The sequence below is a fragment of the Callorhinus ursinus genome, unplaced genomic scaffold, assembly GCF_003265705.2.
Source record: "Callorhinus ursinus isolate GAN/ISIS: 27379988/994484 unplaced genomic scaffold, GSC_fseal_2.0 scaffold12, whole genome shotgun sequence".
NCBI lineage: Eukaryota > Metazoa > Chordata > Mammalia > Carnivora > Otariidae > Callorhinus > Callorhinus ursinus.
This window is the reverse complement of record NW_027397074.1, coordinates 29,295,815-29,322,230: the sequence shown is the minus strand read 5'-3', so window position 1 is coordinate 29,322,230 and position 26,416 is coordinate 29,295,815. Positions and strand designations below refer to the sequence as shown.

Sequence of the window (26,416 nt, the reverse complement as noted above, 5' to 3'; positions counted from 1 at the left end):
TTATATTAGAATTGTTTGTTATAGGTGATCTTATTATTAACTGACAATCTAACTTAGAGTCTCATAGGTAGATAAGCTGATAACTGCAGTAATATATTCTATTTTCTTATTATCCATCATTAAAATGAAATTAAAAGAATTCTTAAAACTCCAGTTAGTTATTCTTCTAAAAATATATTTCAATATTTTCATATCAACATTTAAGGACAGTTTTTGACTGCAAGTGATAGACTCAAACTCTCTACAGCATGAGGGAGGATTCACTGGCTAATAAAACAGAATTGCTAAGGTGACTGCCGGTTGGAAGCTGTGATGAGCACCAGGATTCTCTCAGTTTACCTGCTGGTATCATTTCATTTCTCACACATTGCTTTCTTCACAAAACCAAAGCCATGGTATATGATAACACTTTTCTCACACCCTTACAGATTTGCAAGAAAGAAAAGCAAGAACTCTCCTTTTTCAAATCTTGGGAAGAGATTCTTGCTAACATGACCTGAATTAACATCCATGGCCTGACATGACAGAAAGTGGTTGCATTATGATTGGCCCTGCTTGCATTTTCTGCCCATTCCCAGGTAATCAAAAAAAGAGAGTTTAGTACAGATGGGGAAATTACTGTGAATTCAGGCAGTTGCCCAATGTGCTTCTACAAAATTTTCATATGCACTTAAATAATCAGAATTATATAACACACATGCATGTGCATGCGCACGCACACACACACACACACACACACACGCAAGCCAAAAGCTGTGAAAAATATTGTGTGCATTAAAATCTTAGGACACAAAGATTGTCTGAAGTCATTCAGTGATATATCTCATCACTGTTTATTGAATTAAGATTTTTTTTAATTTAAATTTTAGGTAGTTAACATACAGGGCAATATTGTTTTCTGGAGTAGAATTCAGTGACTCATTACTTACATACAATACCCCCAGTGCTCATCATAACAAGTGCCCTCTTTAATACCCATCACCCATCTAGCCCATCCTCTACCCACATCCCTCCATCATACCTCAGTTTGTTCTGTATCATTAGGAGTCTCTTATGGCTTGTGTCCCTCTCTCCTTTTTTTCTTTTCCCCCTTCCCATATGTTGTTCATCTGGTTTCTTTCTTAAATTCCATATATGAGTGAAATCATATGGTATTTGTCTTTCTCTGACTGACTTATTTCACTTAGCGTAATACACTCCAGCTCCATCCATGTCATTGCAAATGGCAAGGTTTCATTCTTTTAGATGGCTGAGTAATATTCCATTATATCTTCTTTATCCATTTATCAGTCAATGGACATTTGGGCTCTCTCCATAGTTTGGCTATTGTTGATAATGCTGATATAAGCACTGGGGTGCATGTGCCCCTTCAAATCCACTATGTTTGTATCCACTATGTTTACTTATCCATTCACCAGCTGACGGACATTTTGGTTGCCTCCAACTTTTGGCAATTATTAATAAAGCTGTTGTAAACACCCATGTACAGATTTTTGTGTGGTAGTAAGTTTCCAGCTCCTATGGGTAAATACCAAGGAGCATGATTGCTGGTTCATATGCAAAGAGTATGTTTTGTTTTGTAAGAAACTGCCAAGCTGTCGTTCAAAGTGGCCATACTGCTTTGCATTCCTACCAGCAGTGTATGAGTGTTCCTGTTACACCACATGCTATCTAACATTTGGTGTTGTCAGTGTTTTGAATTTTAACCACTCTAAGAGATGTGTAGTGGTATCTGTTGTTGTTTTAATTTGCATTTCTCTGATGATATGTGGAACACCTTTTCACAGATGCTTATTTGGCATCAGTTTATCTTCTTTGGTGAGATGTCTTTAAGGTCATTGGCCACATAAATTGATTATAAGATATGCAATCTTTTCATTAAAAAATTTTTTAGTCAAAATGTAAAATTCTAAACCTGAATGCTTTTTTTTGACATTACATATAATGTTATTCAATTGGATATACTTTCTGGCTATTTTAAATGCTTTCTAATATAGTTAGTAGAAATATATTTACATATTTTAATTTTTGTTAATTTTGAAAATATCTACTTTCAGTTACAAAAGTTATTATAGCTCATAATTAAACAGTAGTTTTGGATGCTAAAAAAATCTGAATGTTGTACATAAGCCTGAAGATTTTAGAATTTTGTGCACCTTAACACATGAATTATATGATGATACATTGGCCAGGTTTCTTCTGGCAGTTAAAAGCATTTCATTTGAAATAAAGTGGGGGTGGGGGGAGTAAAAATTGATTTTGTATTTCTCTTGGTTGCTAAGATATAAAGAGCTAACAACTATTTTATGAAAGTACATAAGTAACAAGATCTCTAATAAATGATGTGCCTAATAGAGTGTCTACAAAAGAGAATAGCTTCTTGGTGATTGAAAATAGTCCTTAAATATGTCACAATAAATTTTTAGTAGGCAATAATAACTTTTCTCTGTTGGTAACTTACATAGAATTGGTAATTTTAATTCATAATAACTATAGTACTTGCTATATAATCAATATTTAAGCTTTATTTTAACAGAAATGATAAGTTTGATGATCTAACTAATCTAGCCTTGTCTCTATTTGAAAAATATTGAATAAGTTGTATAATTAGAAGAGTCAAATTTGTTTTCCTCTTAATAGTGATACATTCATATTTTCTAGAAAGTGAAAAAAAGGTGAAATTACTTGAAGGATCCAGATGCTGTTTTAAGAAAAAAATTATTTCCTGGATGTTAGGAAGTTCAGATGTGATGCCCTTGAACTGAAATCTCAGGTATGAGAGGAAGTCATTTATTGCAGGCTACTACTACCTCTAACTATGGAAGAATGGGCAATACTTATTATGTATCTCTACTCTGTAGGAAGGGTTTACATTTTCCTACTTCAACTTTCTGCAAACTCATCTCTATAGTTTTCATTATTCAATATGCCAGAATCAATGTGGCATAGGTGTCATTATTACCATATATGGTCTCTATACCACCATTAAATATTTAGAAAAAAATACATAATTGTTCACTACTTTAGTATGGCCCATGATTTTCCAAACAATATTCTCTTTTTTACATAAAAATGTCTTTTTCTTCATATAGTAATAAATCTTAGAGTTCTACCTATGTGACATGTAAATACATACAGGTCTTTCCCTTTTAAAAACATCAAATTGAGGTATATTTTATAGCATACATCTAGTTAAGTGTATAGCTCAATGAACTTTTTACCAAGTGAACACACTTGTGTAGTCATTATTCAAATCAAGATATAGAAAACCATCCAACATTCCAGAAGATTTTCTTATGTCCCTTTCAGTCATTACCTCCATCTCTCCATCCAAAAGTTGCTACTATGCTGGCTTCCACTTCCACGGTTTAATTTGGCCAGCTTAAATTTATGTAAATAAGACCCCCCCAGAGTGCATTCTTTTCTCTGGCTTCTGTCATTCAGCATTATGTGTGAAGGACTCATCCATGGTGTTGCACATATGTACAAGGAAATTTGATATGTTTACCACTTTTTGGCTTTTTTGAATACTGCTGAATTTACCTGTCTTGTGTGCATGAATATCATTTTGGGGGATTATACCTAAGGGTAGAATTGCTAACAGGTCATAAGGATATATATATAGGATATATCTATCTATATCTATCTATATCTATCTATCTATCTATCTATCTATCTATCTATCTATCTATCTATGTATTCAGCTCTGTTCAGCTTTAATAGATACTGCCAAAGGGGCACCTGGGTGGCTCAGTCAGTTAAGCATCTGCCTTTGGCTCAGGTCATGATCCCAGGGTCCTGGGATTGAGACCCTCACTGGGCTCCCTGCTCAGTAGGGAGCCTGCTTCTCCCACTCCCCCTGCTTGTGTGTACTCTCTCTCTGTCAATAAATAAATAAATAAATAAATAAATAAATAAATAAATAAAATCTTTAAAAAAATAGATACTGCCAAATTGTTTTCTAAAGTGGTTTTACATGTGTATGAGGAGTGTAAGAGAATACCAGTTCTACATCTGCTTGCCACCACTTTGTGTGGCCAAACTATTTATTTAATATTAAATGTGTAGTATCTTTTTGTAGTTTGTATTTGCATGCCCCTATGACTCATGATTTTGACCACCCCATTATTTTGTCATTGATCACTTAGATAAATGCATTCTCTTAAGTGAAATGCCTGTTCAAGTCTTTTGCACATTTAAAAATTTCCTGCCATTTTCCCATTAATTTGCAGGAATTTTGATATATTATGGATGTGGGTACTTTGCCAAATCAATTATATATATCTTCTTCTAGTTTTGTGTTTTCTAAAATTATTAGAATGGAAAAAGAACTGAGGGATCAGGGCATTACATTATCTGCATCGGTGGTTTTGAAACTTCATTACACATTGGCGACACATAGAAAGTTTTAAAACCCCTAATGCCCATGCTGTTCCCCAAACTGACTAATTCAGAATCTCTTTTTTGGGGACCTAGGAATTAGTATATTTTAATTGGTATATAGAGAATTTAGGCAGAGAAAATCAGTAAAGGAAGAATAATATGGGAGCAAATTTAGTGCATATCAATTTGAGCTAGACTATAGGCTTCACAGAGTACAGGAATGGTGAGTCTTCCTGGAATAAAAGCTGTAGCTTATAGAACTTTGAGTCCAGAATAAAGATTTAGATTTAATTCAACAAATAGTGGGATAGAACAAATTTTGGGGGGAAATTAATATGATTCACCAATACATTAAGAGAATTAAAGTGGCAGTGGGGTAGGAGTAGAATGGAAGTGGGGGAAAGAAGAGCAAATTTTCAAACTTATACTTGTGGTCTGGCTTCTGTAACTGCTTATCATCAGAGACTGCATGGTGAATTTTGTGTGTATAGGATTTTTCAGGCAAGAGGATATAAAGCTATCATCATATTTTGAAAGGAATCAGAAACTCTCCAACAGCTAAAGATAACTAGATTAGACAAGGAAATCAGTTAATGGTTATTACACTTAAGAGTCATTGAACATCCAAACCATGTTTGTGCTGGTTGACATGGAAAAGAGATGACTGATGATAAAGATATTTGTGGGTGGACTAAGGGGTTTTAGAGGCTGGGTCAATGTGTGTGTGTGTGTGTGTGTGTGTGTGTGTGTGTGTGTGTGTGTGTGTATGTGTTTACAGACAGAATGAGAGAGAAAGGCAGAGAGGAAGAGAGGGATAGGTGAGGGAGAGAAGAAGGGAGAGAGAGAGGAGTGGGGGAAGGATATAAAAAATATAACTTGAACTAAAAAGAGAACAGGGAGAATGGACATGTGATTAAGAGGAAAATGTTCAACATGAATGAGCAGTGGAAAAGGTATTAATTTAAGCCTTTAAACCTTGACTTTGGCAATTAGATGATAGAATTGAATTTCTAATTTTTTTTTAAGTTATCAGAAAGAAAAGTTAATCATCAATCCAGGCTCTTTATGTTTTTTCCCATAAGCATTCAATGGGTATGACAGGTAAAAGACTAGTTTACTAATTTTCATCCTAGTCATCTCTTCTTTGCCAATAAAAATACATCTTTTTATTTTCTGCTTGGTGGTCTACACATTAAATAAACTTTAAAATATGTATTGAAAACAGAATAAGATCCTTTAACCATAGATTCAAAGAAAGAATTATTCTAAATGATAAAAACATGTACTTAGAAATTTAGATTTAGATATAACTGTTGTAAGAGCTTAGGAAATCATTATAATTGTGAAGGGATAAATTTTTAAAACTTCAGTTTTCCAACATAAGGATAGGAAAGAATTACTGCACAAGGATCCTACAGATGAGCTAAATCTTATCACTGCTTCACAAATAACAGGAAGGTGAATGAAACAATAAGTGGTTAATGAGAAAAAAATTGGCAGGGTCTAGCTTCAACCATATAACATATGTATAGGGCCAGAATGATGACATTAGGTGCCCTTGGGTTAAATAAGGAAACAGAGAAATCATAGATTTGGTTTTTGGCAGATTGGTTTCATAAGGGAAAAACATGTTCAATTTATACCAATAAAATAAATTGAGGGTTGCTTAAGAGCAGTTTCTGCAAATGGTTATCATTTCAAACAGAGAGTGAGTCATCATAAAGTCTATCTGTGCTTATTATCTTGCCACTTGATAGATTGATTTCTCAACTCCAGTAAGCACATTAGCCTTTCATGATAAAATTAAATTTTGCTTTCAAGATTTGGCAACCTTGTAACTTCTATAGAGCTAAATATACTAAGTAGCAGTTTAGTTTTCTTTTTTCTACCCCCCCTTTTTTTTTTACTTGTTATGCCCTCAGAAATTTGTTAGGCATTATTGGAATCAGTGAAATCAGTAAATTCTAGTCTGCCTCACTATTGTTGGTAATTTTTTCTAGCAGACCCCAGCAACCTAGGAGCAAGCTCAAAGATAATGGATACTTACTGGGATTTTGGCAGAGGAGTGGGAGGAAATGCCAAAGATTGCAGGGAAAGATACTGATGCAGTTATTTGAAATAATAGGTAATGCGATCTGAGCTAGATAGGGGGGACAGTGGGATGATGCCACCAAGTGGGAAAGATGTAGAGGACGTGGCCATCTCAAATATGTTATAGAATATTGAATGGGAATAATTAAAGCAAGAGAATGAAAATCTGGTATTTATACTTAAGGTATAAGGTCTTTCATAAAGTAGATGCTCAGTAAATATTCTTTCTGGTGCTTTTTATTTCCTCCTCATTCAGAGGATAAAGAGAATTTGATGTGTGATATTATCTAACTTCTTTGATTTATAAAAATAGAAAATATGTTATTCTTTAAACTGATTCCTTATGTTAAATAAAAATAGAGATACAATGTCTATGGCATGTTAGGAAAGGAATATAAATAGAAGAAAGTGACTTTTAAATGACTAAGAAATATTATTTTTACTTTAATATTCATTTTTAAAGTCTTCTTTACTGTAATAATTATAGTATTCATATTTTTTGCAATGTACTGATTAAGCACAGTTGGAATTAGAACATATGAAGTACTAAACTACTCTAAAAGAGATAATATCACACTATTAGCCAGTTTGGTATTCCATGTATATTAAGTAACCCAAGGTGTTGAATTATAGATATTCAAATTACCTTTATTATCTTTTTATGGAAAACTTACTTAAAGATAGTATAAAAATCTACCTAATATACAAGTGAATAAAAATACGTGCCACAGTAAATTAACTATGATACCAACTCTTCCTGCTTGGCAAATCCTCTTTTGGAGGCTTTTATTATAAAAGTAATGCTAAGAGACTAATGTATAATTATAACTGCTTTTAGATGTCAAGATAAAAACATCTAAAAAGGAAAGATTAATTTATGATAAATTATATTGCCTGATATGATCCAATTAAACCTTGGTCCAAGTCTATAGTTAGCTTTGTTAAAAATGACTTAAACTTACTTGTTGGAATCTTTATTTCCCTTTACCTATGCATGATGTGGTTGCTCTCATTTTAATAAAGGAGAGGGAGGGACAGATACTAAACAAATAGATGTGAAGAGAAATTTGCCTTACTGTTTATTTCTCTTGTTGGCAAGTATGTTGAAATTTATGCATGAGTTTTGGTGGATAGAAATAGATTGAAATTTGTGGCAAAGCAAAATATATTCAAACTTAAATGGAGAGTCTGACTGAAATTAAAGCCTATACAAATAGAGGATTCATAGTAATTACTATGCTTTTTAACCTTAACCTTTGCTCATAAAAGAAATAAATAATTCATACCCCCAAGAAGCTCACCATCTACAAGAATAGACAGACAAGCAAATGTGTATACAATAAATAAAATGATGTTTAAGATGTAGGAAGCTTAAGAATGTTTTCCTCTGACTGGAAAACTTACTTAAAGTTGGGGAAGCTGCATAAGGAAGATAATAAATACTTCAATGGAAACTAGTGGCCAAGTTGGATTTAATCTGTTTGATTTGGTAAATTTTATAAATCTAAATTGTCAGAATCTTAACAAGTACTGTGACTTGTAATTCTTCAGTAGTCTCCACTAAGCCTCATGCCCTGAGAACATTATTTCTGATGCTGAATATGTGTTGGCTGCTCATCAATATATAATGACTCTCTTTATAGAGCTGTAATTAATTATGGATTAACTATTTCCTCTTATTTACTGATTAACAAGATTTTTTAAACAAGTGATACTGTTACTAACTAAATATATTTCAGGCAATGTAAATGATTATGTATTCCCAGAAAAAAATAATGAAAAAACCTATTGCAGCTGCAATCTACTTATCTTCTTAAAGAAACCCATGTATGACAACACTACATTTAAGATTATGACTATCAATGTGTGGTTTAATGCAAATATCTCAGGAATTTTAATGACTTTAGGAGTCTACCACTATCTTTGAAAGGAATGGGATAGCTACATTAAAAAAAAAAAAAAGAACCTTGGTTAAGTAAACATATTCGGGGACTGCTTCTAGTTTGTGCAGTGCTGCCAGGTGATGAGCTTGATAAAGAGGTTAGTGTGTGTTTGGAGTACAATCTGTACTGCTGGATTAGAGAAAATAGAGATCTGGAGGGGAATTGGATGAATTATGGGTTGCACAGAGCTTGCAGTTTTGTTTTTTAATTTCATGTGGGAGCTATTCAACATTGAAAAATTATAGTTTAAAATATTTTTAAACCAAGAAATGAGCTTCAATCAATTCTGTAAGATTGAGACTAAAATCAAGCATATTTTTTTATCAGTACAAAAGACTGAAACTTGAACTTACAGAAGTATACTTAAATATGCAGGGATTCATAGAAACATTCATTTAATACTAACACATGATGGCTTGAAAGAAGCATGCAAAAAATTTATATATAATTAAGTTCAAAGTTTAAAAATGCTGACAATGGTATCTCTAGTTCATGTCTGCCATACGAAATTCTTCACTGAAGGAGCAAAGCTAGAGGAAGGTAATTAATCTTCAAGAATGAAAGTGTTGTAATAGCAGTTGTCTTTTTTTGAGACATATAATTGAATTTCAAGAATCATGGAATCATCTACTTTTAAAGGTGAAAACTAAGAAGATGTGTGAATTTATGACATTTCCTTAGCATCATTTTATTTTTTAAGGAAGAGTCTCAAACTGTTAATCTAGGCAAGAAGTCTATAATAACTGATCAAAATCTGCCCTGAGACAGGTTGACTAACTAGCTCATGATCCTATAGTTAGTGACAAAGAATTTAAATGGTTTATAGCAACAAAGACTTCATGAGCATGTTCTTTTCACATTCTTTTCTTTTTGATGCTACCACCTTAAAATATTTTTTCATGAATTATACAAAGTTTACAGCATTAACTTTGAGTCAGACAGGACTAGTGTGCCCTTCACTGATAAACTTTCAAAGAAAGTCCTTCTCTCCCAGGAGGAATGTAGGGAAGGAAAGTTTCATTCACTATTCAGGACAGTGTGCAGGGCCAGGTATTGTGTGTGATGTATGACAGGTTTATATTGCTAAATAAAATAAGGAGGTTTCTTGGACTTTGGTGTTTTCCATCTATTGAATAAATGATGATCAGGAACAAGACAGGGATGTCCACTCTCACCATTGTTGTTCAACATAGTACTGAAAGTTCTAGCCTTAACCATCAGACAACACAAAGATATAAAAGGCATCTAAATTGGCAAGAAAGAAGTCAAACTTCCACTATTTGCAGATAACATGTTACTCTATATAGAAAACCCAAATGACTCTACCAAAACAATAATTTTTCTTTCTTTCTTTTTTTTTTTTTTAGAACAAATTGTACCGAGTTGTGAATGAACAGTGTTCAGGATATAAAACAGTGTTCAGACTATTTAGAGAGGATGTTTTTGGAAGGCCTTTTTGTGAAGGTGACTTTCATGCTGAAATTTGAAAGATATGATGGAGAAATCGCTAGGTGAAAACAACTGAAAATGGCTTATATGAAGCCATATGAGGAATAAAAAGGATGTTGTCTAAAGGGTCACCCTTGCAGGTCAGTTAAGAACAATGACACACAGTTCTTAGATTTAGTAATAGGAAGGGTATAAGTTGCTTTGGCAAAAGCATTTTCCACTGAGTGGTAGAGAACTAAAATCAAATTGAGAAATGAATGAAGGCTGATGGTAGTGAAAGGAAAGCCATGAACATCGCCAATATCAGAAGCAATTTATTTGGCCAATTTCTTGTTGTTCAATGATGGTAATACTTGACAACACAAGTTGTAGATTGTTTACCTTTTGTAAGATTTATTTATTTATTTGAGAGAGAGTGTGTGAGCTGGGGGAGGTGCAGAGGAAGAAGGGGAGAATCTCAAGCAAACTCCCCCCGAATATGGAGCCCAATGTGGGGCTTGATCTCATGATGCCAAGATCATGACCTGAGCTGAAATCAAGAGTCAGATGCTTAACTGACTGAGTCACCCGGGTCCTCCACCAGTTGTAAGTTGATAATATTATTACATTGTAAATTATTATAAGAGAGTATTATATAACCACTAAAAGTGATGTGAGAGAAGAATATTTAATGATATGTGAAAAAGCTCACTAAGTTTTCCAGAGAAGTTAAGATGGTGGAGTAGTAGGGGGATCCTAGGCTTGCCTCATCCCTGGAGCACAGCTCGATCAACATCAAATCATTGTGAATAACTAGGAAATCAATCTGAGGATTGAGAAAACAATCTGCACAATTGCGGGGAGGGAATGTGCCAGATGTGAGATTTGGAGACATGAATTGGGGGAGAGAAAAGCTGTAGTGCCACGGAGGGGTGGGATCCCTTTGTGTAGAGAGAAGTCAGGGGGAGAGAGAGAGCAGCATGTAGGGTTGAAGCAAGGCATCATGGTGTGGAGATCCCCCGGATCACACAGGAGAGAACATTTCCCTTCCTGGAGTACATTTAGAAGAGGGTATATTGCCTCTCCAAGTACAAAACACCTGCTGGGTGGCCTTGAGCAACCATTCAACAGTAGGGGACAGAGGCATGTGCAGAGGGCAGATAACATGGTTACAGCTTTTAGGGGTGCTTCAACATAGACTCTAGGCACTTTTGCAGGTGTGCAACTGCTTTTCTGGGACAGAAAGGTGTTGGTCTCAGAGCTGTGAGGCTCTCTTCTGAGGGAGGGGAGTGGGTCCCAGCCTTGCGGCGTACTTTAGATTTGTTGTTTTGAATCCAGCTGCCAGCAGAGATTAAAAACACAGGAGAATTGTGGTGCTGGGCATGCTGACAGCCAGGCACAGACATGTTGAGGGCAGGGATCTGAGGAAAGCCTGGGACACAGAAGAGGATATTGTTCACTTTTCTATGAGAGCCTCCTGAACAGTGGTGTTTGCGAGTTCCCCTCCCTGGGGAGGAGAGGGAAGGGTGACGCCATCTTCCACATCCAAGCCCAGAAGCACAATGGGACTTCAGAAAGAAACACAGCACCTCAAGTGGAGGCTGGAGTTGCTTACACCAAACCCCACCCCCTGTGCCCTCAGGGGCATTGTTACAAGGGCAGGTCTAACTGTAAGCCAGCACAGCGGGCTTCTCCCTCAGAAGACCAACATAGGCCCTCCACATGCACCAACACTACTGATTACAGAGTGCTCCAAAATGTCAGCTGCAGTTTCTGGTGGAAATAGGATGAGGCTTTTTTTTTTTTTTTTTTTTAATCCTTTATTTATTTTTATTTTTTTTAATTTAAAACTTTTTTTTTCTTTTTTCTTGGGAATCAGGCTTATAGTTTTTTGTACAATGGTTGATTTGTTTATTTCCTTTTCTCATTTTTTGGATGAAGTTTTTCTTTTCTTCCTTTCTTTTTTTCTTTCTTTCTTTTTCTTTGGAACCAGGCTTATAGTTTTTTGTTTGTTTGTTTGCTTTTTTGTTCCTTTTCCTTTTCTCTTTTCTTGAATCAGGCATTTTTTTTTTTAAGTCAGGCTTAGCTTAACAAACAAATCAAAGCACACCTAGTTAAAGGTCCAAACACTCCCCACTGCAAGCAAGGAAGAACTCTACCAAGGACCAGCCAGTGGGAAAGAGTAGCCAAAACACAACAGCAGAGGTCATCAGCATACACCAGAAACACCTCCTGATGCACCAGGCCCTAGACAGTGTAGGATTCCTTCTTAATATAGTATTACTCTCAGGAGCAGGAGACATAACAAGCTTTTATAGAATGCAAAAGACAGAAACCTAGACATAATGAGAAGACAGAGGAGTTCTCCCCAAAAGAAAGATCAAGAAGAAATCACCTCCAGGAATTTGCTCAAAACAGATATATATATATAAACAAGAATTTAGAACAACAGTCATAAGAATACTAGGCTGGGCTTGAGAAAAGCATAGAAGACATCAGAGAAACCCTGGATGCAGAGACAAAAAACCTAAAAACTAGTCAGGCTGAAAAAAAAATGCTGTAACTAAAAATCAAAATGATTGGATATTATCACAATGAGGATGAAAGAAGTAGAGGAATAAATATGGATTTAGAAGATAAAATTATGGAAAATAATGGAGCTGAAAAGTAGAGGGAAAGAAAACTATTAGATCATGAATATAGGCTTAGGGAACTTAGTGATTCCACAAAGCACAATAATATCCGTATCATAGGAGTCCCAGAAGGAGAAGCGTGGGAAAAAGGGTCAGAAGGTCTATTTGAACACATTGTAGCTATGAACTTCCCTAATCTGGGGAAGGAAACAGGCGTTCAAGTCAAAGAGACAACTCCACTCAAAATGAAAACAGGTCAAAAACAAGACATATCATAGTGAAACCTGCAAAATACAAAGATAAAGAGAGAATTCTGAAAACAACTTAGGGACAAAAGGTCCTTAACCTATAAGGGTAGACACGTAAGGTTAGCAGCCGATCTGTCCACAGAAACATGGCAGGCCAGAAGAGAGTGGCATGATATGTTCAGTGTGCTGAATGGGAAATATATGCAGCCAAGAATACTATATCCAGTAAGGCTGTCATTCAAAATAGAAGGAGAGATAAATCACAATGAGAAAGAAGAGATCATGACCAACACTGCAGAAATACAAACAATTATAAGAAAATATTATGGTCAATTATATGCCAAAAAATTGGGGAATGGATAAATTCCTAGAAACATATAAACTACTAAAACTGAAACAGGAAGAAGTAGAAAATTTGAACAGACCCATAATCTGTAAAGAAATGCAGTAATCAAAAGTCTCCCAACAAACAAGAGTCCAGGGCCAGATGGTTTCCTGGGGAATTCTACCAAACCTTTAAAGAAGAATGAATACCTATTCTTCTGAAACTGTTCAAAAAAATAGAAATGGAAAGAAAACTTCCATACTCATTCTACAAGGCCAGCATTACCATGATCGCAAAACCAAAGACCCCACTACAAAGAATTACAGATCAATATCCCTGATGATCATGGATGCAAAAATTCTCAACAAGATACTAGCTAATCAAATCCCACAGTACATTAAAAAGATTATTCACAATGATAAAGTGGGATTTATTCCTGGGCTGCAGGGGTGGTTCAATATCCACAAATCAATCAGCATGATACATATTAATAAAAGAAAAGAACTATATGATCCTCTCAATAGATGCAGAAAAAGCATTTGACAAAATACAGCATCCTTTCTTGATAAAAACCCTGAAGAAGGTAGGGATAGCTCAACATAATAAAGGCCATATATGAGATACCCACAGCTAATATCCTCCTCAGTGGGGATGAACTCAGAAGTTTTCCCCTAAGGTCAGGAACATGACAGGGATGTCCACTCTCACCACTGTTGTTCAACATAGTACTGGAATTCCTAGCCTTAGCCATCAGACAACAGAAAGAAACAAAAGGCTTCCAGATCAGTAGGAAAGAAGTCAAACTTTCACTCTTTGCAAATAACATGATACTCTATGTAGAAAACCCAAAAGACTCCACCAAAAAATTGCTAGAACTGATAGATGAATTTGGCAAAGTCACAAGATATAAAATCAACAAATAGAAATCTGTTGCCTTTCTATACACCAAAAATGAAGCAGCAGAAAGAGAAATCAGATATGTTATAGAGTTGATCCCATTTACAATTACACCAAAACCATAAGATATCTAGGAATAAACCTAACCAAAGAGGTAAAAGATCTGTACTCTGAAAACTATAGAACACTTATGAAAGAAAATGAAGAGGATTCAAAGAAATGGAAAAACATTCCATGCTCATGGATCAGAAGAACAAATATTGTTAAAATGTCTATACTCCCTAAAGTATTCTGCACATTCAATGCAATCCCAAAGTAACACCAGCATTTTTCACAGAGCTGAAACCAACAATTCTAAAATTTGTATGGAATCAGGAAAGACCCCGAATAACCATAGTAATGTTGAAAAAGCAAAGCAAAGCAGGAGGCATCATAATTTTGGACTTCAAGCTCTACTACAAAGCTGTAATCATCAAGACAGTATGGTACTGGCAAAAAACAGATACATACATCAGTGGAATTCTCTTTCTCAGAATAGAGAACCCGGGAATGGACCCTCAACTCTATGGTCAACTAATCTTTAACAAAGCAGAAAAGAATATCCAGTGGAAAAAAGACAGTCTCTTCAACAAATGGTGTTGGGAAAACTGGACAGCAATGTGTAAGAGAATGAAACTGGACCACGTTCTTACAACATACACAAAAATAAATTCAAAATGGATGAAAGACCTAAATGTGAGACAGGAATCCATCAAAATTCTAGAGGAGAACACAGGCGGTAGCCTCTTTGACCTCAGCTGCAGCAACTTCTTACTAGACATGTCTCTGGAGGCAAGGGAAACAAAAACAAAAATGAACTACTGGTACCTCATGAAGATAAAAGCTTCTGCATAGCAAAGGAAACAATCAAGAAAACTAAAAAGTGACTGACAGAATGGGAGAGATATTTTCAAATGACATATCGGATAAAGGGTTATTATCCAAAATCTATGAAGAACTTATCAAACTTAACACCCAAAAAACAAATAATCCAGTTAAGAAGGGGCAGAAGATGGGACACCTGAGTGGCTCAGTCAGTTAAGCGTTTGCCTTTGGCTCAGGTCATGATCTCAGGATCCTGAGATGGAGCCCTGTGTCAGGCTCCATGCTCAGCAGGGAGTTTGCTTGAGGATTCACTCTCCCTCTCCCTCTGCCTCTCCTCACCCCACTCATGCTCTCTCTGTCTCTCTCACAAACAAAATCTTAAAAAAAATAAGTGGGCAGAAGACATGAATAGACACTTTTCCAAAGAAGACATTCAGATGGCTAACAGACACATGAAAAGATGCTCATCATTCATCATTAGGGAGGTGCAAATCAAAAGTACAATGAGATACCACCTTACACCTGTCAGAATGGCTAAAATCAACAACTTGGAAAATAACAGATATTGGTGAGGATGTGGAGAAAAGGGAACCCTTTTGCACTGTTGGTGGGAATGCAAACTGGTGCAGCCACTCTGGGAAAGTATAGAGGTTCCTCAAAAAGTTAAAAAATTACACTATGAGGGATTTATCCAAAGGATAAAAAATGCTGATTCAAAAGGGCACATGCACCCCATTGTTTATAGCAGCACTATCAACAATAGCCAAATTATGGAAAAAGCCCAATTGTACATCAACTAATGAATGGATAAAGAAGTGATATATGTATATATATATCATAATAGAATAATACTTGGCAATCAAAAATAATGAAATCTTGCCATTTGCAACAACATGGGTGGAGCTAGAGTGTATTCTGTTAAGCAAAGTAAGTCAGTCAGAGAAAGATAAATACTTACGATTTCACTAATACATGGAATTTAAGAAAAAAAAAACAGATGAACATAAGGGAAGGGAAGGAGAATTAAAATAAGATAAAAACAGAAAGGAAGGCAAACCGTAAGAGATTCTTAACTATAGAGAACAGACGGAGGGTTGCTGGAGGGGAGGTGGGTGAGGGGATGCGGTAACTGGGTGATGGGTATTAAGGAAGGCACTTGTAATGAACACTAGGTGTTATATGTTAATGATGAATCACTAAATTCTACTCTTTTTTTTAAGATTTTACTTATTTATTTGAGAGAGAGAACACAAGCAGGGGGAGAGGCAGGCAGAGGGAGAAGGAGAAGCAGGCTCCCTGCTGAGCAGGGAACTCGACTCGGGGCTCCATCCTAGGACCCTGGGATCATGACCTAAGCTGAAAGCAGAAGTTTAATTGAGTGAGCCACCCAAACACCCTCACTAAATTCTATTCCTGAAACCAATACAACACTATATGTTAACCAAGTGGAATTTAAATTAAAAAAAAAAAAGGAAGAGAAGCTCACTAACTTGTAAATTGAAAAGTAGAATATAATATTGGATAAAAAAAATGTGTAAAGATATATGTGACTATAACACATTTGCCTATGAATATATATAAATAAAAAGCTATGTCAATTATCAGGTATCATATAGTATGCCAGTATATATGTGTATGTATAAATATAACTCCAAAAGTTTATAGTCATTGAATATAAATAGGTGTTATAGAAATATAAACAGGTGTTATCTCTGTGTGATATTTTTATTGACATTAATAATTTTACAATAAATTTTTTTATAACAATGTATTTATTTTTAAAGATTTTATTTATTTTATTTTAGAGAGAGAGCATAAGCAGTGGGAGTGGCAGGCAGAGGGAGAAGTAGACTCCCTGCTAAGCAAGGAGCCCGATGTAGGTCTCTATCCACCATGTAGGTGCACGTGCAGGGGGAGGGGCAGAAGGAGAGGGAGAGATAGAAAGTCTCAAGCAGACTCCATATTGAGTTTGGACCCTGAAGCAGGGCTTCATCTCATGAACTTGAGGTCATGACCTGAGCTGAAACCAAGAGTCAGATGCCCAACAGACTGAGCCACCCAGGTACCCCTATAATAACAATTTAAAAATTATATGCTGTAAATAAAGTATAATAAGCACTAAAATTACATTAACTTGGTTCAAATTTATGCTGTGATATTCACTAACTTCTCTGAGTCACACTTTTATCTTCTATTAAAGTGGAATTATAATAGATTCCTTACAAGGTTTGTAAGAAGATCATATTGACAATGTATGAAAACTTTAACACTTTAAAAAATAATTATACTTTCTGGGCATCTGGGCGACTCAGTCTGTTAAGAGTCTGCCTTTGGCTCAGATCATGATCTGAGTCCCAGGACCAAGTCCTGCATCAGGCTCCCTGCTCAGCGGGGTGTCTGCTTCTCCCTATGACCCCACCCCCCCTTGTGCTCTCTCTCTTTCTCACTCTCTCTAAATAAATAAATAAATTCTTTAAAAAGAATAATTATACGTTCAGTAATTTACTGCTACAGGCTGAATGTGTCCCTTTCAAATTCATATGCTGAAACCTAATCCCCACTGTGATGGTATTTGGATGTGGGGCCTTTGGAAGGTGATTAAGTTATGAGGGTGGAGCCCTCATGAACTGGGTTAGTGCCTTCAGAGTGTTTCTGGCCAGTTCTACTATATGAGGACCCAGAAAGAAGATGGGTTTCTATGGACTAGGAAACATGCTCTCACTAGATACTAAATCTTTTGGCATTTTGATCTTGGACTTCCCAACCTCCAGAATGGTGAGAAATAAATGTTCTTTGTTTAAGTCACTTGGACTTTTATGCTAGCAGCCCAAATGGATTAGGACACCACTTTCCATAGTTTACCAAAAAATAAAATTATATATATATGTAATATATATGTATATAAATATATAATATATACACAATGTATATTTAAGTTATTTATAAAATATATAAATTCAAAATTAGCTATATAAAAAGAACAATGGTGCAACAAACTAGGGAAAGACAATGGAATTTTTAGTGAATATTTTTATTGGATAAACTAATGGGTATAATATATAACATTAGTGAGTCTGTAGTGCTTCATATTTTTAGAATAAAAATAGTAATTTTTGTTAGGAGAAAATTTTTATCATCCATAATATATGTCCTTTGAAAATTTTCTGTATTTATAAGTATTTTCAGAAAGTATCCTGTCATCATTGACAACATGCTTATGTATCCTATAGAAACCGGATGTGATACATTGAGATGTTCAAGGGAAAATTGTGCTTCTGGAATTTGGAGAATAGAAGAACTTTAAAAGGTTAACACAGTAAAATGCAAAGGGCAGTTATAAATTGGGCCTGCAAAAATGAAAAGTGGGGATTTTCCTATAAGACTTCATAAAAAGCAGAGCCAGGTCTTTCCGTTTTTATTTTAAGGTTAGGTTAGAAATTTAACTCCTTTTCTTCTCATGATTAAGTTTGTGTAGGTTTTGTAGTAAAATTTATCTCTTCCTTAAAAGTAATAGCAAAAGGGAATAAAGTTTTCTATACCTAGGGCTAATGCGAAATTGCAACTCAAATGAAATTTCTCTTTCATGTACCCTCTAATATAAATCCAGATTCATAAATTTCAGCTTTCTGGACATTCTATAAAAATGATAATCTAAGTTGAGTTTAGTAAATGTCTATATATTTATATAAAAAAGCTCTATGTACAACACATGTGCATTAATGATCTTTTATTATAATATTTATTACTGTTCAACAACTATGATATCTAGGTCATGGAGGAGGATATTAGCAGACATAGTTCCTACCCCTTAAGGTAGTTGTAGTTTATGATAACAGTCACATAAAGAGCATTTGGGCAAATAATACCAATATCAAATAAGAAACTCAAAAATAATAAACTGGTGTTTTGGTGCATTTTGGAAGAAAGAAGCAATATAGTTATTCATATTTAATTAAGTTTAAAAAATTGTTACTTCTCCTATGGCCCTAGGGAGAAATTCAAGGAAAATATGACTTTAGTGATAACTTGAATAGTAAAAGGAAATAAGTCAGAGAGAGCCATGGGGTAGATATACTTGATATCAGAGAGATTTCTTGTAGTACAGTGATGAATTTTATCCACTGAGAATATAATTAGATTGTATATCAACTATTAAAATGCAGTAATATGATGAAGTCATTAGTAACCAACAATTGAGAGTCCCATAACTTGACTGGTAAGATGGCAGGAAGCAATATCGACAAAACATCTGATATTTTTAAAAGATCATTCTTTTTCTTTATATTAAGAGTTTTATTTTTATTATCCTATTTATTTTTATTTTTTAAAATATATTTTTTAATTTAAATTCGATTAATTAACATGTAATGTATTATTAGTTTCAGAGGTAGAGGTCAGTGATTCATCAGTCTTATATAATACCCAGTGCTCATTATATTACATGCCCTCCTTAATGTCCATCACCCAGTAAGCCCATCCCCCAAACCCCCTCCCCTCCAGCAAGCCTCAGTTTGTTTCCTGTGATTAAGAGTCTCTGGGTGCCTGGGTGGCTCAGTCGTTAGGCGTCTGCCTTCGGCTCAGGTCATGATCCCAGGGTCCTGGGATTGAGGCCCACATCGGGCTCCCTGCTCAGCGGGAAGTCTGCTTCTCCCTCTCACACACCCCCTGCTTGTGTTCCCTCTCTCGCTGTTTCTCTCTCTCTGTCAAATAAATAAATAAAATCGTTAGAAAAAAAAAGTCTCTTATAGTTTTTCTCCCTCTCTGGTTTCGTCTTGTTTCATTTTTTCCACTCTTCCCCTATGATCCTCTGTTTTGTTTCTTAAATTCCGCATATGAGTGAGATCATATGATAATTGTCTTTCTCTGATTGACTTATTTCATGTTGCAAATGGCAAGATTTAATTTTTAGATCGCTGAGTAATATTCCATTTTATATGTGTGTGTGTCTATATATATATACAGACACACATACACCACTCTTCTTTATCCATTCATCTGTTGATGGACATCTGGGCTCTTTCCATAGTTTGGCTATTGTGGACATTGCTGCTATAAGCATTGGGGTGCAGGTGCCCCTTCAAATCACTACATTTGTATCTTTGGGGCAGATCCCTAGTAGTGCAATTGCTGGATCGTAGGGTAGCTCTATTTTCAACTTTTGAGAAACCTCCATACTATTTTACAGAATGGCTGACCCAGTTTGCATTTCCACTAACAATGTAAGAGGGCTCCCCTTTCTCTGCATCATTGCCAACATCTGTCATTTCCTGAATGGTTAATTTTAACCATTCCGACTGGTATAAGGTCGTATCTCATTGTGGTTTTAATTTGTATTTCCCTGATGCCAAGTGATGTGAAGCATTTTTTCATGTGTCTGTTGGCCATTTGTATGTCTTATTTGGAGAAATGTCTGTTCATTCTTCTGTCCATTTCTTGATTGGATTATTTGTTTTTTGGGTGCTGAGTTTGATAAGGTCTTTATAGATTTTGGATACTAGCCCTTTACCTGATAAGACATTTGCAAATATCTTCTCCCATTCTGTCTGTTGTCTTTTGGTTTTGTTGACTGTTTCTTTGCTGTGCAAAAGCTTTTTATCTTGATGAAGTCCCAATAGTTCATTTTTGCCCTTGTTTTCCTTGTGCTGTGGCTGAGGTCACAGAGGTCGCTGCCTGTGTTCTCCTCTAGGATTTTGATGGATTCCTGTCTCACATTTAGGTCTTTCATCCATTTTGAATTTATTTTTGTGTATGTTGTAAGAACGTGGTCCAGTTTCATTCTCTTACACATTGCTGTCCAGTTTTCCCAACACCATTTGTTGAAGAGACTGTCTTTTTTCCACTGGATATTCTTTTCTGCTTTGTTAAAGATTAGTTGACCATAGAGTTGAGGGTCCATTCCCGGGTTCTCTATTCTGAGAAAGAGAATTCCACTGATGTATGTATCTGTTTTTTGCCAGTACCATACTGTCTTGATGATTACAGCTTTGTAGTAGAGCTTGAAGTCCAAAATTATGATGCCTCCTGCTTTGCTTTGCTTTTTCAACATTACTATGGTTATTCGGGGTCTTTCCTGATTCCATACAAATTTTAGAATTGTTGGTTTCAGCTCTGTGAAAAATGCTGGTGTTACTTTGGGATTGCATTGAATGTGCAGAATGCTTTAGGGAGTATAGACATTTTAACAATATTTGTTCTTCTGATCCATGAGCATGGAATGTTTTTCCATTTCTTTGAATCCTCTTCATTTTCTTTCATAAGTGTTCTATAGTTTTCAGAGTACAGATCCTTTGCCTCTTTGGTTAGGTTTATTCCTAGGTATCTTAGGTTTTGGGTGCAGTTGTAAATGGAATTAATTCCTTAATTTCTCTTTCTTCTCTATAGGAATGCAACTGATTTCTGTGCATTGATTTTATATCCTGTCACTTTACTGAATTCCTGTATGAGTGTCTTTTGATTGGGGCATTTAGCCTATTTACATTCAGAGTAACTATTGAAAGATATGAATTTAGTGCCACTGTATTACCTCTAGAGTCACTGTTTCTGTATATTGCCTCTGCTCCTTTTAGGTCTCTGTTACTTTTGGGCTCTCTCTTCACTTAAAGGATCCCCTTTAATATTTCTTGCAGGGCTGGTTTAGTGCTTTTAATTAAGAACTGAAGATACCTGATTTCTTTTGTTTATATTTTTATTACTAAACAAATACTTAGATATATACATAAGTAGCTATTATGGAGAAGTAATTTGCTTATAATATCAAAACTATGTTTATTTTATAACATTGGACTTAATTCTGAGTAGGCAGAGTTACTCAAGATCTTTTTCCTGGCCTCAGCAAATTACTGGAATAATTGTCAAATTCTAGTGAAATTTACAAATAGAAACTGATGTTCTATAGCGTTAATTTATATGCATGCTTACCCTGTAGCGTCATAGCTCTAGAAGCTAAGCAGACAGGGAAGTGATAGCATTTTGCATTATTAGTCTTCAGAGGACTATAGAAATAAAGCAAGGAAGGGAAACAAATAAAGTTGCTGTGTTGTTTTCAGGGCTGCTTTTCTCCCAGGACTTCCTGAATCCATAAAATAAAGAAATATCACACTTTTGGGTATCTGGGTGTCCTCTGACCCTAGGCAATCTTATTTTTCAGATTTTAAAAGCTTTTGGAAAAAGTTGTTAGAAGAATTTTATTTTTAGTTATGACATTGTTTCTTGTCTCTCTTCCTTTTCTGCCATTTCTCTTGCCCCTATATTCATCTTGTTTCTAATTTAGTCTTATAGTATTACAACTTATTTCAACCAGCCAGTTCAATTTAAAAAATCCTAAGGGGGCGGTATAAACAAAGTTTTAGAAAAGTATAAGATAACAATCATCAACGCAAATCAACCAAAACTGGGACAGTTACCCTCTTACATTCTATCAATTCCTAGGTATATTTTCTCTTAGATAGGATGCTTCTTTCCCTAGAAGGAGAAACTCTTTTTGGTAAATAATCTATGAATTTCTAAAGGAGAGAATGAATGTTTTTAAAGATTGCCTTTAAAAGGATATGTGCCAAGAGATCAACAGGGACAAGTCTTTTGTCTTTGTTGATTCTGTGTTTACACAATATAACCGTTTATTTCCCAACAAGAGTTAAGGCTTTTAGACTCTTAGTAACAGATAATGCATTAGTTTCCCAGGGAGTTCATGACTTAATCAGGACTTAATCATGTCCTAGCACATATAGGCTTAATAGTACTACATGCTGAGGCCTTAGCATCTCAGGCTGATGAAAAAAGGAGGAAGTTTAGATGCAGCTTGATGGGGGCAGGAACACGAATACAGTTATAGAGCTATATCTTGCAGTGAATAATTACCTGCATATTATCTGAATGGCTCAGAGAAGTTATGGATATATAAATTGTGGCCAAGTGATAGAGCCATATATGCTTTACTCAGGTTTGGCAATGTGAAAATTCTAGCTGGCACAATGTGAGATTTGGTAGCATCCTGGTCCAGGTGATCTGTCCACTATGGAAGAATTCTGACCATTGGGATTAGGGTGGGGGTGTACAGTGGTTCTGTTCAGCATTTTAAGGTGACAGCAAGAGTTAAGGAAGACAGGACATCAATACCAAGCAAAGAAGGTGTGATTCAGGTAAATGTTCCTTCCCTATTTGAGAGCTGGTGCTCAAATCAGCATTGGAATTAGAATTACAAGTTTGTATATATTAGCTCATTCCTGCTGAGAAGTTGATGCATTCTGTGGCTGTGCTAGTCTGGACAACATACAATGTGTGTACACTGAGAAATCAATTATAATTCTCATAGAATAGTAGGCCGAAGAGATTGGAGACAAGCCCACCCAGCGTCTCCTTCATACCACTCATTGCTATGCTTCCATGAGATTCTTAGGGACCCTTGTAACACAGTAGCAAGATGAGTAATTTTAGGAAAAGATAGCCGAAATATATAAGCATCAATTTATAGTTCTTCAAATAAGTTTGATTTAATTAATCAAGTTATTTCAAATTAGAAATAGCCAATAATTGTGCTAACCTCTTGGTGCCCAGTTTGTTTTTCAAGGAGCAGAGTACAGTCCATGATGTGAGAACTGCAGTGGTTTTCTGTATTTGACACTCATTCTGTAAACTCTTCTCTCTGATTTCTTTCAAATGCAAAGAATACTGAGATTCTCACTGTGGGAACTCTAGGGTTCCTTGGTCTAACATGTTTAGAGGCTATCTGGATGATATAATGGGTATTCTTCTGACCTTTAGAAGATGAAGCAAGCTATTTAATTGAGATTATAGGTTTATGACTTTATAACTTGCTTCCACTTTTAAAAGATTAAATTGCAGACTGATTACATTTTAGACTCAATGGTAAGCATTTATACTGCATTATACTGCACTTTGTTAAAATGAAACATATCAGTTATTTAATGGAAATTGTCTCCAGTTGTAAGTTATCCCTCTGCTTACCCACCTTTTCTATGTTAGAAAACTTCTGTGGTGCATGTGCAATACTCTTCAAGAGTCTATGTCTCAACTCCCAAACTTTGGTGTCAGAATCACCTGCAATGCTTATTTAAAAAGCAGATGCCTTTGTCCAACCCTAGACCTACTTCACAAGGTGACTGTGCTCTAATACAAAGCTTAGGAGTCAGCTAATTGTTGACCCATTCCACACCCCAGCATTTCTTTACTTTGCAGTTGAAGATAGGTATATCCATTCAACATTCAGCAAACATTTGTTGATTGTCTACTGTGTTCTGGAGACTGTTACGTACCAGTGATCCAAAATGAACAAGGCGTATTTCTGTCTTCAAGAAGTATATCATACATGGGAGATAGAGTTCTAAAGCACATCACAATGTCATACATATTGCATTAGATAAATTCAAAGTGCAATAGGAACAAAGGAAATAAAATAGCCAATTGCCTTAGGAGAGAAGAGGAGGGTACATTATTTCACAGAAGATATGACATGTGAGCTGGGTTAAAGCAAGTTTCCAGAGAAGCAGACAGATGTCTCAGAGAGACAAAAATAAATATCCCTGTGTGCTCAGAAAGAATGAGAAGTTCTCCTGGAGCCTACTGTGCATAAACAGAAATCCAGGTCTTAATTGAGAAGCGTTCTGTGAAATAGAGTTAGGATACTCTACTATCTATTGATGATGAGAAACACTGAAATATTTTGAGGAAAGTGGCGATATGACTAGGTGGAGTTCTATAGCTGCTTATGTATGAAAAGGAAAGTAATCTCTTAAAAGGCAGCCTGCCTTAATATCTCCACTGCACCAAAACAGCAAAATAACATTGGCTTTTATGAATGAATACACAATGTAAAATAAGTGGCTTTGATTTTTTAATGGAATTGATTGCATAACTGCTATCCGAGACACACAAAGATTCCAGTTATCTTGCTATTGGCAATGTTCCAAATGACACAAATTCTGTTTTTATATAAAGTAAAAAAAAATGCAGTTTTTAAGTATATAAACATCTGAATAAAATGGTGTTATTTTTCAGTTCTCCTCTTTCCTATTTGAATTTTTTGTTTGTACATGGAATTCTTAAATGCAATTCCTCTGTGACAGGCACAAGAGCTGTCATACACCACACCAGAGTGGCCTATCCCCATGTTTGTCCTTCACCATCTCAGAATTCTTGTTCAATCTGCAGGGACAGAGGAGAAATGGAAAAAGCCTAAGGACAGGCCAAGGAGATTCACGGACTATTTATAGAATAACCTTCTGTTAGAATCAGCTCTTCAAAGAGAGGGACCTAAAGCTCTGTGTGTGTGTTTAAAAGAAACAGCGGCATTGTGAAATATAAGGAAACGGCTCCTAAATCAAAGGAATGCTCTGTAATTCTAAAAAAAAGGAGGTAGGAGATAAATGTAAAATTTGACTTGATCTAAAGTGAAATGATTCTTAGTGTCATCTCTTCTTTCATTGTTCTCTTGGGATGTTATATTTTGAGACTATTAGGCAAGTTCTGCTGCTTCCCCAAGACCTGCCCAAACAGTAAAATATAGAAAGTTAACATCACTTTTGCACCTTAAATACTAGCTATATACTGCAGTTGAATTTTTTTGGTAAGTACAAAAATTGATAAATGTTGTTGCACGGTGGCTTCAAAGTAACTATGCCATTTAAATAATATTTAACATAATTTTTAAAATTACACGCTTGTGGATCCTAAGTCTTGCCCAATTTAAACATTGGAATTGTGAGAGATACGTTTTCCTTTTTTGTTTGGAACCAATGTCATGGAGTTGTAGTTTTTTGCAATACTTTTATTATATAACCAGGCCCAGAAGATCCCCATCCCCCATCTTTTCACTATAATATTTTCTTCCCATTTTATTCCAGAAGATGCCAAGACAGCCTCCTGGTGGGTTACCTTGGCAACCTCATATGTCATGTTTTAGAGTGTCCCAGGGCTGCGGTTTTATTTCCATTTGCATGCACTTCAGTCAGCTGACTGTAAATTTAAAAGGCCTGTTGTAGAATCAATCCTTTTTTTTCTTACAGAATGAAAAACAGATAATTAGGATTACTATTCAGTAAAATCCACTTATATTTAGTACAGTTTGTAGGAAATCTTGGACTAGTCTTACCTGGCGTCATGATATTTTTCCCATGGCACTTCATAAGCTGAAGCTGTAATGCCACATAATATAATATACAGTGTATTATATACATAATATAATGCTCAGTGTGACAGCTTGAGCTCATCTTTGAAAAGCATGTCACTTTACAATCTTTTGATGACAACCATACAAGGCTTTACTCAATGGAGCTTTTGACATGTCAATCAGGGTAAGACTGCAGTGACTCAAGATTATTTTATTACATCAAGTTACAAATTTCAAACAGCCCCAATCAAACAAATACTAAAAATATATCATTTTAATATTGCTCATCTAGAGTCACATCTTTTTAGCTTTATAATTTAAAAGTTACTAATTGCTTTTTTATGAATTTAAAATTCTCTCAAACATACTTTTGTAGACAATAGCTTACAGTTTGTATTAATCTTCAAAGAAAGACTTTGGCAGTTTTAAAAAGCAAGTGATATAGGAGGCCTGAAATTTGAACAAAGTTGTATATAAAG

The 26,416-nt window shown here is 35.4% G+C and overlaps 1 pseudogene; it reads right to left on the bottom strand.

Annotated features, from left to right (window-relative positions):
* The window catches only part of LOC112825314 (tubulin beta chain-like), a 28,526-nt pseudogene extending 6,783 nt beyond the window's left edge, over positions 1-21,743 (bottom strand).
* Positions 21,744-26,416: the final 4,673 nt, after the last annotated feature.